At 44.0% G+C, this 15380-nt stretch overlaps 1 long non-coding RNA gene across 1 annotated transcript in view; it reads right to left on the bottom strand.

Moving 5' to 3' along the window:
- Window positions 1–2971: 2971 nt before the first annotated feature.
- LOC122782910 overlaps window positions 2972–15380 on the bottom strand; it is a 35877-nt gene continuing 23468 nt past the window's right edge. The window contains exons 4-5 of the long non-coding RNA XR_006361986.1: window positions 4389–4465; window positions 2972–3069 (exon numbers count right to left, since the gene is read on the bottom strand). This is a non-coding gene — a long non-coding RNA (uncharacterized LOC122782910). The remainder of the gene's footprint in view (window positions 3070–4388; window positions 4466–15380) is intronic.

Genomic DNA, 15380 nt, shown 5'->3' on the forward strand with positions numbered 1-15380 from the left:
ACCTTGGACCATAACATGCATTTTAATAAAAATACAACCTTTATGCTGAGAACAGAATCAACTGTGGGTCAATTTAACGTCACTTACCTTCGCATGTCGACGTCGTCGTCGTCGTCGTTTCAGCTGAACTCTGACGAGCAAACAAACGTTTGACCTCTAAAAACACAGAAAACACCGAATTATAAGTTTGTGTTCGCAGCTGTGTGTAACTTCACGCAACTAAATACTAATATCGACTTGAAATATGCTGCGGGACATTTTATTCCCACATTTTGTCACAATAAAACGACAACTGCCTACACCTGTGACTTTAATTAGATGTAGCATCAAGCTAACGTCTTCCTTACCAGGTGCAGCTACAGGAAGCCATTAGGCCAAAACTAAGGAAAGCGTACCCAGGGGGAAGAAAAACGCTCTTAATAGTATTTTTGTCACAATAATGACATAGATATCACTAACTAGATGTGCTCTTAAGGTATAAAGCAAAAAATAAGAGGGCACACATTTTTGATTTCTAATGACTTAAATAAGGTAACTAAAAAATATAAAATATAACAAATAAAACAAAGAATTTTTTTACCCATAATCCATCTAAAAGTTCAGTTCTGTAGTATTTAAGGCAGCCATCACCACAAAATATATGTAATATTATTATAAAAGAAAAAGAAGCGTTTTGAACTTTGACTGATTATTTTGTTTATTTAAAGAAACTTTATTTGTTTGAGTGATTTTGCTGTATGTATATTGCATTTATTTTAGAATAAATACATGACAGGTCTAATTCCACAGAGAGCTCCAGAAGTGAAAATAACCGGCTCTCAACTAGACCTAGAGTTTTGGAAACTAAGCATCAACATATGTTACGAACCTGCGTGCGGTTGTTTGTCCCGAATCACTGTGAAACATGTTTATTTGCTTTTTCCGATGAATTAATCTGAATTCCACAACGTAACAGAATCATAAACCTTCTCTCTGAATCATCGGTCCTTTTCCAGAGACTGGGTCACAAATGTTATAAACAAATAAGTCACATCTTGACATCATTTATCGTCCACATATACAAACCTTGCTGTAAATAGTTTAGTATTATTATTCAACAAAGCATGAGTTGCATATTATACATATTTAAAATAAATGTAAACAGTTTACATACATTTGATAAATAAAATGGTGAAATAAATACATGTTTCAAATCCTTTATTTATTTCCAAAACACAGAGTGGCATCTCCAAAAATAGTATTTTTACATTTTATTTTTTGTGCATTTTCTGTGTGTGTGTGTGTGTGTATGTGTGTGGTTGGCAGGGAGAATTATAGAAGGATTTCCGCCATACAATTTGCATTTTCTTTTTTTTTCCAAATGTTTCTTCATTTTTCCAAGTTCCCCGTAGCGCACACTTGTTGACAGATTGCTCATTAGTGTGACACAAACTTTCAGCGCCGTCTGCAGTTTCGGGAGTTCGCCCCGTTCTCTCCCATCCTCACAGCATAAGGGAAAGCTATAGACCTGAGTGTGCTCTACCTGTATGTGATAGCTATGGCCTGAGGGTTGACAGTATCTAATCACAGCCTCAACAGGTGGGGAGAGGAGACGGCGCAGACAGCATGGCACCACATGGAATTCCTCCACTATCACAATGTAGATCAAACCACACACACAGTATTTTTTAGGATTTATGGAGGAAAATATACAGCTCTCTGCTGTGATACTAAATTCAACAACTAACGCACGGACCGTCTGCCAGAACATACAATCAATCATTTTATATTACGTTAAAGTGTTGAAGTAACTTTCTCTTTCCGCAGAGTTCAGAGTTTACAAGTGTGCGCAAACATCCCAGCGTTAATCTTTATTCATGCTGAACGTGACGCTCCTCGGCGCGGCGTTTGAAGTCGCCTGACCTCGTCCTCACCCCGGCAGCACAGAACCTTGTCAGACATAAAAGCCGTCAGAGGGGCCAGAAGAAGCCGAGCCTCCTCGGGAGAAGGAGAAGCAAGAGGAGTGGGAGGAGGAGGACGGGGAGGATGGGTGTCACTGCCTCTACAAAGTCCTCTTATCGTCCAGATATCAAAGCACTGTACTCCCTATATAAAATATTGTCAGAATGGTTTGACTCACCACAGGTGAAGACTGTCTGCCGTCAAGGTAAAAGCAGAAAGACACATGTTTCATCACAGGGAAGAGAAATTAAAAGAGGGGGTGTATTTTAAGCGGCGTTTGCAATGTGATGATTCTCCGAGGACGGTTTTCTTTCTTTTCCTTTTTTTTTAAAAAAATCACACAAAGAAAGTACTGTGAGAAGCATCTTGGTCACTGAAGTGAGCTCAGAGAGCGGAGTCACGAGATACAACAGCTTGATCGACTCTGTAAATAAGCAACGGGCAAAACAAACACGGCAGAAGTTTGGTGTTGTGAGCGAAACATACTTCTGGCCTGTTCAGTGTTCGCTGTCTTCTACCTTTTTTTTTTATTTGCTTATAAAAGAGGAAGTATTTAGGATGTAGGCCAGATGGGCACACGGAGCTATTGTATGGTTGACAGAGAGATGACCTTGTTGCATGTGTGTGTGTGTTTAATCAGACAGAGAGGGGGATTAGAGACCAAGCACCTGGCAGGTGGAGACTCACTCTCTCTCCCTCCCTCTCACACACACACACACATACACACTGTATGTAACTTGCTGGTAGTCATACTGTCATATTACAGTGTGTTCAACAGCCCGAGTTGTCTCCTTTGCTGCTTTTCCACTACATGGTCCTGGCTCGCCTTAGCACAGCACACCACGCTCTGTTTTCTTGTGTTTCCGTCAGCGATAGTAGTGTCAGTACCTGCTCTGGTGTCAGACTGCCGTCACAGGAAGAGTCATGAGCGAGACGTCCGACACGAGAGTCAAAGCGAACAATGCCGAACTGTAGATCGATTAAAAAGACTTAAAAATCCTGAGAACTTGCGTTAAACTCCAACATTTAGCACGGAAATGTCTGAAATCTCAATATTTAACAGAGGAGTCTGGTGTATTTGATGATGAGTTTCTGCAGTGCATCACCCTCTCGTAGCCCCTGTAAGACCTGAAAGAAATACAATGGCGTCAACAACAACAACAACAACAACAAATGCTGGATAAGAAAAGAACAGTGTGTTTAACATCATTCTCTGAACTACTAGATATAAAACAGTTCCGTGGTTACACTTAACTTGTGTTTGGACGTTCATAAGGGGACGTTATTCAAGGAGATTGTTTATAAATAAAGCTGAAAAGATATTCCTGCTACTTAATACCATTTAACCTAATGTAATGTAATGTAATGTACTTTATTTCCCTTTACAACACAGTCCAAAGACATGCAGATTTGGGGATTAGGCTAATTGGACACTCTAAATTGACTGTAAGTGTGAGGGTGAGAGCGGCTGGTTGTTTGTCTCTACACGTATGTGGCCCTGTGATGGACGGGCGAACTGTCCAGGGTGTGACCCCCGCCTGTGGCCCTATGTCAGCTTAGATTGGCACAGAACCCTCCGCGACCCTCATGTGGAGGATAAAGGGGTAGAAGATGGATGGATGGACATACAGCATTAAAAACATCTACTGTACATAGTCACAAGCGATGCAGCTGCAAACAGCCACAGTGAGTCTCGTATACAGTAAATGCAGAAATGCTGTCACCACATTAAAAAAAAACAATAACACAGAAAATAGTTGTATGTGGCAAATTCAACATATTGTGACCTAACAGTGTCTGCACGCCTCAATTGTTTGTCCAGTGGTTTCGCTCGCGCTGCAGCAATCAAAACATTTCATTTCCGTTTTAGTCGCAAATCAGCTATTGTGTCTTTTATGGTGAGGGTTGAGCGGGAAGCGGCAGCCACAGTTTCACAGCGTTAAGTGAAGCTGATAAGCAGACGGCTCAAAAATCACACAGCTCCACTCCTGACTCCTGTCAGCTCTCCCAAAAGAGTGCTAAGCTCCCCATCTGTTGTGCCCAGCTCAAAGGTAGTAGTTCAAGTGGTCATTGGTGCCGAGTTAAAACAAACACAATAATTACCGTAATTAAGATGGAGCAGATTCTGTTAGATTAATAAACACAAGCGAGAGATTTGATATCAGAGGCAAAGATAAATGTATAAAAACACATGTAAAAAGTAATTAGGGATTAGGTAGAAAAAGAAATAATGGTTGCCGATGAAAGACGACGATAAAGGCTGTTAAACGCCAGTGAAACGAGGCCTGTGCAGGACGAGGAACTTCAAAACGGAGAGAGGAAGCGGGGGTTCTTTTGAAAGCCAAAGATTGAGGAAGGCTTTTTTGTTGTTGACTCCACCAGGAGTAAATGGCTGTCACTCCGAGGGCCAACATGGGACAATCAGCGATGATGACGGGGGCACGGACCTGTGTCAAGATGCTGAACTCAGCTGTCAATCAAGCAGCTCTACCCTATGGGCTGACAAGGATGGGCCTTAATGTGGCTGAAAAGAGAGAGAGGGGAGAGAAATTAGCCACAGAGAAACGAGGGAAGGTCATAGAAAGACAGACGGGTGGAAGCACGAGTGACTTGCAATGATGTCATTTAACTTTAATAAAACTCCAAAACCACAAACGCTTCAGTGACCTCATGGTGTTTGCACAATTCTGCATCAGGGAGTGAAAATTTGAGCTATTCACTTCTCAATTAGGGCTTCGCCGCGGAGCCATCTATGTTTGGGAAATTGATGTCCCTCTCCTTAGTAGGCAATATGAAACTGTGCGAACTTGTCATTCGATGGTGAGAAAGGCCCATATGAGTCATCTTGCAGCTATCTAGGACCATAACCCCTCAGGCCTCATGGGAACACAGAGGAATGACCAGTACATTATAACAATAGAAAAAAAAAAAAATAGGAAAACAATCCCACAGGCAGTTTTTCTCCAGAACTCCAGCAAGCTGTTTTCAATTAGTGCTCGCTGATTCTCAGTGTTGCTCTACCACATCATTTCAAGTAAATGCGGCTATAACGTAAAGCCACAATGTTTGGTTTGGCCAGAGGGGGAAGTCTGGGCTTCTCTCCTGCAGAAGTCCTCGAACATGGACTCGCGTTGCATCTATATCCGTGCGGAGTGACGTACTAACACGGTGACGTAATGTTATGGAACTGCAAATCAAAACTGGAATCTTTTAACCCTTGCAGCCATCGTCAGATTGAGAAGATGACAAAAACCTAAATAGAGAGCACATGAGTTAAAGTGTAAAATCAGAATAAATTCGGAATTTCGATGGAAAATACTTTTGTTAAGATGCTGTTTTGGGTGCAACAGTGGAAAAAAGGGAGTTGCAAATGGGAAAATGGGAGCAGCAACAAAGACAATGGCAAATGGCATTTGGGGTCAGGACATACAGACGCTGCTTAACGTCATGAATTATAGCATGTTTTATATATTCATAGGTACACATTTTAGCTTATGCATTAACAGGTGACATTATTCCTCTGGTCTGGTTCTGGTGCCGTTCTGGAGCTTCAGAACCTTGATTGTTGTCTGGTGAACCACAACCACTACACAACTCCTTATATGGACACCCTGGGAGTTTATAGGTCACATATTCAGGCTTTAAAAAATGTGGATTTTTTTTCGTCTTCTTACGTGTTGATGAGTCAAAGCTATGATTCATTTCATGTCGCATTTTTAGCAGTGGTATAAAGGAGCAATAATGGCGCAGAAGTCACAAAAATAGACCGTTTTTCTTTCCTTTTTGTTGCCAAGTGAACTTTGAACTGTGGCGTATTTGCAAATATCACAAATTCAATCCCATTTTAAACATTTTGAGTACTTTTTGCTCAGGTATGTTTATATAGTTAGTTAGATTGTTTGAAAAAAGAGATATAAATCACTCTACATTTATAATAACTGTTATTATTATTATTAGTTTGAACGCGTCGGCCGGTTCAACATTAGGTGTGGGGACCAGACCCGACACGGAGCCCTGTAATCACATGTAGTATACAGCATGTGGATCAGTAAAGGATTTAAAAAGGTGCATTTATTTGAGATGGATACATTAACATGGATGTTAAACCGGTTATTGACAGGACCCAGTTTCTCTTTCCCCAAAAGAGGGCTACGTCAGCCAAAATCTTTGATCCGGAGATCTGAGTCTGAAACGTGGACTTCATGCCAGAAATGTTTGTATTTGTTTTAAGGGCGTATCTATGTGGCTGAGAAACAGCCAGGTAGAGAGAGACAGAGCGAGTGAGAGTGTGAGAGCTTTCAGGGGATACTGTGAACCAAGAAAAAGAGCCAATGATCTTTTTTGGGGGGGCCCAGATGCACTGTGTCCCCGAGGTGGCCAGAGCCGTGACCTGACACTCCAGTGTCCCAGGATGCTCGGCAGATGTGGGTCAACTGACATCTGTTTCTCACTACAGCCCGGGCTGAGCTCGGCCCGTCCCCGCTGCCATATTCATCCTAATAACCACTCCCATAATCACCAGGGATTATTCTAATATTAGTGAGCGCAAACTGTGTGTGTGTGTGTGTATGTGTGTGTGTGTGGGTGGATGACTGCTCCGATTAAGGTATAGTGCTCCATATGTTTTTTTTTGGAGGGATTTGTATGTTTTTAGCCTTTCAGTGGAAAGCCCTGAAAAAGCCAGCTTAGAGGACTAAAGAGTCCCTGCATAAATAATATTTGAAAATAGCCTGGACTATAGTTGGAAGGGGTCATGCTAGGGTGAGATGTGGACTTGCCAGAAGAGGTGTTCTGACATTGTGAGAACGCCACGAGCATCTTGCCTTGAAGTCGTGCGCTGACGGGATACAGCGACGTGCTATTCTGTCTCCATGAAGACAGGGCGGATTATGATCCACTGACAGGATGTGTGAATCAAGACGCCGCACTCACCAGCACAACAGGACCAGAAAGAGACACTGCGGGGGGCTGTCAGGACAGACCCAGAGTGAGCTGGGGGAGGATTACCATAGAATGATGAAAGATGATGAAGACTGATGAATAGCTCGCCGGCGCTTTAGCCACGGGGACTGTAACGAGCCTCTGTGAGGGAACTTGACATCTCAAGCATGGATGCCAGCGCTCGGGATTTGCAGTGTAAAGAAGACGTTTTTTTTTTCTACTTAGACGCCTGATTTGGCAACTTGTTGTCGTGAGCCCACCGTTTTATTCGCCTCGCACGATTGTAAACTTATCACATTAGTGCATTCTTTAACGACGAGACTTTCTTTTCACATTATGTGTGAAACTATCCCTCTAACCCCCACCTCCCCCCCCCCAAGTGGTCTATTTGTGGAAGTCGTGGCCTGCTGGCGTTTACGACTCTCACTGGGCCCCTACTGGTGTTTTTTCTTGCATACGCACACACACACACACACACACAGACAAATAAACACGCATACACAGCGGGCCCTTACTGCTGACGCTCAACTTCATTCTTTGCTGCAGCTGCATCTGTTGTCACCATGGAGACCTTGTTTATTACTTAACCCTCCTGCTCACAAACACACACACACACACGCACACTCACGGCGACAGAGAAATAGGCAGGCTGTGTCTCCCTCTGTGTTTGATTTGGTGTTATAGGACCCATCGGATCACAGCCTCCAGCACGCTAAGGCCCATATGCACACACACACACACACACACAGCAGCTGGCCTGGATGGATGCAGCAGACCCATGCTAAACACAGAGCCATAAGCGGCACACCACCTAATCACCTCCTGGCTGGTCTGGATAATGACGTTTGTTAGTGCTTTTGACTCAACCTGTATGAGTAAGGAGGTTAGTCTGGCGACCTTTCCTCCCACATATTACTAATTCCCTAAGAAACCTGTTCAATCCTGGATCAAGTAACTTGGTACTAGTTTTATTGTATTCATATTTATTTAACCAGATAAAGTCCCATTGAGATCCAGATCTCTTGCCAATAGGTCAGTTCAGATTTTTATCGAAACCTTACCTTTTACAACTAATAACTTTATTTTAGCACACTTACTTACTAAATATTTCACTCACCATTGAGTTTCAAACTAAGGAACTGAAATAAAATATAGAAAATAATAACTGTAACATTGCCACGGAGCTCCATTTTCTTATTCCATTGGCAGCAGTGCAAAATCTGGCGCTATTTCCTGTGCAACCTCTAACATAGCCGTTAGCCATGAGCTAACAACATCAAATGCAGCAAATGTATCTCGTTTGCAAAGCCATCGGTTGTTTCAGTGCATTGTCTTTGTGGGTGTTAGCATAGAGGACGTTAGTGGAAATCCATGCTTCTTAGCCGGCAGCAGCGGCAGCGGCAGCAGCAGCGGCAGCATGCAGGCAGGTTGTTCAGGAGAGGGGGAATCTGTTATGCAACATGTGAGAGCCTGCTAATCTTGCCGAACAGCCGGCTCCTCCTGGCCACCTCTTGGCTCATACGCGCACAAATACGCACATGCTCGCGCACACCGCCTGGCCATCTTCCTAGCCACGCATGACTACACACCCAGGTGGCCTTAATGGGTTTAAGAGCGGTCGGAGATCCTCCCGCGCTTCTGTCCAGACCTGAGCTCTCTTGTCTCCTGTCTCCGCATGTGACTGAAGACGCGTGAGAGGTCACAGGTGCAAGATGTCACCCGAGCGGTATAGTGTGCGGTGGTTTGTCACTTCTCTGTGACACAAAGGTATTCAAATGTTCATGCATCTAGAAGTTTTGACTCTTAGAGATCCTGAGCCTTTTGCTCCACAGGTGAAGTAAAGGTCAGGAAGCTGAAACCTTTACTCGCGATATGAGGCGATATACATCCTGTCGTCTGCTCTCCTCTGTAATTCCCTGATCTCACATGTGCACACGACTCCTCTAATGAGGCTTCAAATAAGGCAAGGCCTCAGTTTGTGAGAATTCAATTAGTTTGATAGAGGAGCAACTCCAAATTCAGCGTACGCCGTTAAATCAGTTACTTATTATTGCTCTGCAATGCCAAGCTTCTTTCCAATTAGTGCGCCCTTTGAACATTAAATAAAACTCAACTCAGTCGCTCTGAGAAGCCAGCGAAGTGATACAAGTGTAATATTAACCGGTGGGCCAAACTTGCACAATACAATCACTACAGCACTGAGAGAGAGAGAGACTTTAAAAGTGGTTTTCTTATCAGGAACAGTTTGTGCTTATTTCATTTGTGCCCACGGCGTTTCGTACCATTTGGCCCCTGCTCCATATTTGTGACAGCTTTGATGTACAGCGAGGCTTCGGGGGCCCTCTCTGCATCCACAACTGCAGCACAGCAGCACAATAAATACTTTAATAACTGCACAGTCACTCAGGCAAAAAAACAAATAACACAAGAGTCCTTACAAGAGTTCTTTTGTCGGGGGTTTGGTTCTGGATTCATGAACCGAACAAAACAATTGGTTCCAGATTGAGGCGGGCTTCTGTTCTCCCTAGGGGGATGGTTTAAATATATCAGAGTGGAAAGACGCAGGAATAACAGTGGAAATGGTGAGAAAGGGATTGAGAGAGAGAAGGAATGAGTGAAATGGAAAAGAATCCAACCAGTGTGGGAACATTTGAAGGAAATTGATGGATGTGAGAATGATGAGAAAGTTCAAAATGAGATAAAATCCTGAATAAATAGAGTGCAGACTTATTATTTATATATATATGTATATATACATATATATGTACGTATATATATATATATATACTGTATATATATATATATATATATATATATATATATATATATATATATACATATACATATATGTACGTATATATGTGTATATATATATATATATATATAGATACATATATATATATATATATATATATGTACGTATATATATACAGTATATATATGAACCCTCCTTTATCTTACAGCTTATTTTTCCTGCTCTTTCCAATACACGTTTCCCTGGCCCTCTCTCAAGCTTGGTGAGCTCTGTTGGAGCGTCTGCGTGCCAGGACAGTAACTCACCCCTTGGGTGCTTCCGCCGTCCACACGGCAAAAGACCAGTGAATGAATGTCACTGTGCTTCTCCAATTTAAAATGAAAGTTGAGGGGGAAAAAGAGTGCGTACAAAGGGGCGATTTCGCCTTTCATGTGCGAACCCGCCAGCCCTGCAGATGTCACTGACCTCTTACAGTACGTATCTTACTATCGCTGTACAATAACACTACTGTTCTTTGGGCTATTTTTAGAGGGCCCGTATCTGCATGGAGACAGCCAGTTTGCTGCATGTTTGAGGATGAGGGGAGTTGAGTGATGACTGGTTAGATCGGGCCTGGTACACTTTTTAAAAAACTCCGTCCTGGTTCTCAACGTCACAGTCACATCGGCGCTCTGTGACATCAAAACTAACCCGCGCACTTCCTCGTGTGCGGCGGAGAGGTGACATTTTAACGGTGACTCTTAATGCTCTCGTTCTCTTTACACGCAGACACACACTCTCTCTGTCAAGTGTCTGCTTCATTCTGGAGAGGACGTACTAAAGAGGACCTGGCAAGTGTCTGGCCCAGGTCCAGCTTCCTACACACACACACACACACACACACACACACACACACTTGGTCCCCATCTTGTGCGATTACATAGCCTTTCAAACTCATTTACACACGCAAGCAGTCAAGCTGAAAACTAATTTGTTCTAACACGCACAAAAACAAGAACACACTGGTGCACCAGGACACACACACACACACAGGGAGAGTGTAAACACAACGTGGTGGAACAATATACAAAAGTGCAAAATCGCAGCCATGTCTAATCGGAATTCTAAATGGTGATAAGTCGCGATCATTTGACGTGACAGCCCCGCGGATCGCAATTTCAAACAATAGAATTGTGATGTCACAACAAGGACAGAAGTCACTCCAACAAACATCGTAGGGGTGTCGGGGGTGTGTATTTTAAAGCTTATATACAATCGATGCAGCCGAATTCAATAAAAGGCACTACATAGACAACAACCACTCACACAATGATCAAGCACCAGCCATCAGGGGGGAGAAAACTCACTTTTAACAGGAAGACACAGAACCAGACTCAAAGCCGTCTGCCTCGACCGGTTGGGGTGAAAGGAAAAATGGGGGACAGAGGAGAGGTGGGGGACAGAAAGGGGAGGTAGAGATTGAAATAATGAGAAATATTCCCCCCTCTCATCCTCATATGGTTTCTTCCACAACAACTTCCTTCCAGTTCAACTCAATACTGCACCCCCAGCTATTAACTGAGGCAGTACCTGTTTGGTCAGCTAATTACTCATTATATGAACTTCCACGGATGTGTTTAAGTGTGTGTGTGCGTGTGTGTGTGTGTGTGTGTGTGTGGGTGCCAGCAGATGCAAACAGGAGGCTAGCACATACTCTGCAGGAAGGAGGCTGCTGTCGACTGAGCATCCATGCAGGGCACTGGGGAAATGAAGACAAACTGCTGTTGTGTCTTATAGATGACAGTGTGTGTGTGTGTGTGTGTCTCTCTCTCACTCTCTCTTTTCCCCTGTGTGTATAGGTGTAGGAGACAGACAGACAGACAGACAGACAGATAGACAGACGGACAGACAGCTCTCCAGTTGTTGCGTCCCAGAGATGGATCCCGGGCCATCTGACACCTCATCCTGTTTGGACATCAGGCCCCTGAGGACACATGCAGCTGGGGAGGGGACAAAGCTAACTCGCTCTCTTTATATCCACACACACACACACATGCCACAGCCAAAGAGTTGTGTATAAAGTCCCATCTATCAGCCATGATGGAGACACATTCTCCTTTTCATGTGACCAGCCGCCCATGGTCAGATGAAGGATCTAACACCAGCTGTGAGGAGCACACAGAGGAGCATCTGTTTACGAGCATGTGTGTGTGTGTGTGTGTGTGTGCCAAACAAGTTTCTTCTGACATCACCTTGTCAATGCTGCATGAAACTACTGTATCCAGAAACGACGGAATAAACGCAAGAACATCAGTCTCAAACCAAAGGTCGATTTCTGACTTTTCCAGTGACGACATTCTCTGATCAATCAGTGACCGGCCGTCTGTCGATGTCACATTTTAGTATTGGAACCTTGCCAGTGCAGATGCCAAAAAAGGCACCAGGCTCCAGATACTATCCCTAACGAAAAAGCAAAAAAAAAAGCAAACAAGTAGATTCGAGCCGAGCCAAGTCGCATCCTCCTCTTTGGGAATGACAACACAGTCCCTCCAAAGTGACGGATCCATGACTCAGGGAAGTCCAGGATGCTCCCAAAAATGTTATATAACGAAATGTACCCATATTGATTTAGAAAATATTTTGATGTTATTAAACAAACAGGATATCGCGAGTTAACTAGTGAACTATTAGGTTTTACCTTGTGAAACACAGACAAATCCCCCTTGTTTTCATATTAGCCTGACCTTACTGTCAATTTCATATGCTCTTATGACAAGAATGGGATCAGTATCTCAGCATGTTTTCCAGAACCAAGCACATTTTCCCATAATTCCATAGCTGAATTGTTCCTTTGAGTGTAGCAGACCTTTTTATAGGTCGATATAAATCCCAGATCTCAACATCACTACAGCTTCTAAATTGCAGGTCCTCTCACCTCACATCAGTGTCGTCCTCATTAATGCATATCAACGTCTACATAACCTCCTAGAGGCTGTTTGGCAGCATATTACCTCACATCGCTTCTCATCACCATAACTCCTAAGACTGTTTGTGATATCTCCAAAATTCAGATCAGAAAATCAAAAGTAGAAGTTATCTTGGGAAAAGAGGCCGAAACAGTCACTCATTGAAATTCTACAACCACAATATCAAAAGAAATCCAGACGATGTGATAATCATGATGGTCATAAGAGGGTTAATGTCCATGGTTTTTGAAATGAGAAACCTAATAACAATAATGACAGTTGCTATTTGTGAATTACACCAAACTGAGGACATAAAAAAATCCTTGCATGGCGCGGCTTTAAAAATATATGACCCTTACGATGCCCGTCTCGGTTTACAAGAGCGTCTCCACTCGTGTTCATGTGTCAGCAAGCTTTGGTGCAGATCTCGCCCGAGGCACTTGAACATTTAGCACGGCGTAGCATTTTTTATCCCAGCCACACAAGGCCTGATAAGACATGCGGTGCATTAGTGTAGCATCTTAGCCGGCCGTGCTAGTAATTCCTGCTTTGATATGAGCGAACCCAAGGACAGGGGAGGGAAGTATCTCGGTCTGCCATGCCAGTTAAGCTCGCCTTGATATGGAATGAGGGGCTTAGATAGGAGGAGGAAGAGGAAGCAGCAGCAGAAAGACTGTCTTCCTCTCATCTCTGGGCTAGCAGGATTACAATGTTTACCCGCTAATGTCTTTAGCAAAAAAACATACACACATTTACATACAAAACACACGCTTAAATGCTGCATGTACATGCAAACACAGATGTGTTATTGTACATGCATGATTTGGAACACATACACACACATACATACATATATATATATGTATACATTTAGAGCATTCAGCTGCCTTGGCCTTGCTTTGTGTGTTTGTGGGTGCTGAGGTCTGCACCCATCTGCTCGTGTGTGTGTGTGTGTGTGTGTGTGTAATCTGCCTCAGACAGACTACAGTGCTTAGAGGGGCCAGACTGCAAACACTGCACTGGGATGAGACACCTGCCACAGGGCTAAGACCAGAGCCCTGACGCACAACACACACACACACACACACACACACAGATGGAGAGGCCACGGTTACCATGGACAGAGCAAGTGACTTGAATACAAGCAGAGGAACATTCAGGTGTCTTTGTCTTGTCACTTGGAGGTGTGTATTTCCTGTTATGTGAGGATCTTCCTAAACTGTCCTTCACGAGTTGTCCGCCGTGGAGGCACACTTGACAGTTCCCCAACTACAGTGTTCATAATGATCCTAGTGAGGAGGGAAGACAAAAAAAAACTCTACTTATCCTCATCTTGAAGTCTTGCTTTGAGCATCTGTTGTCAGAGTGTCACGTCTGAATTTAGCAAATGCCCAGGCACGAGGTGGCTACGTTCTAAACGCCCAATGCTCAAAGGAGTGTCTGTCGTGCCGCGGTTCGGCGTGCCAAATCAGAGCTGGCTAGAAGCTCCCTATAGGCGAACAGATGGCCATTACTATCATTTATAACTTATTAGGGCCTATAATCCTACCTGCGTCAAACACGCCCTGACGCTTAGGGCTGGCTCCCTCTCTCTTTTTGCCTCATTTATAACAGTCGAACGTGCCAGAAAAGTAAGTCCTCATCATGATTATCTGCCGTCGCTATGTCTCCCTGCGTATTTTTAATGTTCAAACTGTGTTGCGGACACACACACACGCACACACACACGGGCAGGGACAATATCATGTCGGGTTGTCTTCCCCTTTAAATCGACAGTCAACAGATTGCCACATGCAGAGTTGGATGGGAATGCAAGACGCAGCGTGCGGTTGATGGTAAATTCTCACCAACTGTAAAGGACTATATGCTGAACCTATGTTGCACTTTGACTAAAATTACACCTGTTAACAGTTCTTTGGATTCCTTTTTTTCCCTTTTTCGGCGTTCATAAAGTACCGATGGCGTGCTCCAGCTATAATTCACATTCTAGCAGGTCTCCGAATCCTTCCTCTTATTCTGTCAGTGGATCAGTCTGGCTCCACAGAGGCAATCGTCAGCGATGCCTCACATTCACCACCCAAGCAGGTGTGGGCATTGACGTTTCTGCTGTGAACAGGCTGCATCTGTCATGTGGCAAAGCAGAAATAGCTCCAATCAATGTCCCCCTCGGACACAAACACACACACACACACGCACACACCACTGTTCCCCAGCAAACAAGAATCGGTGGAACAATCATTGCAAAACACCCAGGCAAGCAGGGAGGGGCTATCGATCTCCTCGCCTCATACAGAGAGTCAACATCGCTGCTGCATCCCTCCTCGAGCTTCACTCGCACCTCCGCGACCCCGGAGGAGGCCGCCGAGATCCCGGAACCTTTGACTCGTGGTGTCACACCTCCCCATCTGTCGCCATTTTGCAGCAGCTACTTTGTTGCAGCCATTTTGTGTCCCTGCCATTTACCACTCTATTGAGCTTCAGCTGGGGGATGCCAAATGGTGCGTGTGAAACCCCCCCATCCCATCATTGTGACTGTTTGGATGACAGACAAATAGATGGGCAGACATGCAGGCAGACAGTGAGACAGAAGGAAGGCAGATGACGAGCTTTGATGAGCTTTATGGGATGTGTGCGGAGGGACAGACAGACAAACGTGTGTGTCGGCAAACAGACAGACAGATAGACGGACAGAAGGTATACATACATGTATGTTAATGCCTGTGTGTGTGTGTGTGTGTGTGTGTGTATGCATGAGCGGATGTCAGACCAGGTTGTGTGTTCCTGCAGTGGCAGAGATG

The sequence above is a fragment of the Solea senegalensis genome, linkage group LG16 (assembly GCF_019176455.1).
Source record: "Solea senegalensis isolate Sse05_10M linkage group LG16, IFAPA_SoseM_1, whole genome shotgun sequence".
NCBI lineage: Eukaryota > Metazoa > Chordata > Actinopteri > Pleuronectiformes > Soleidae > Solea > Solea senegalensis.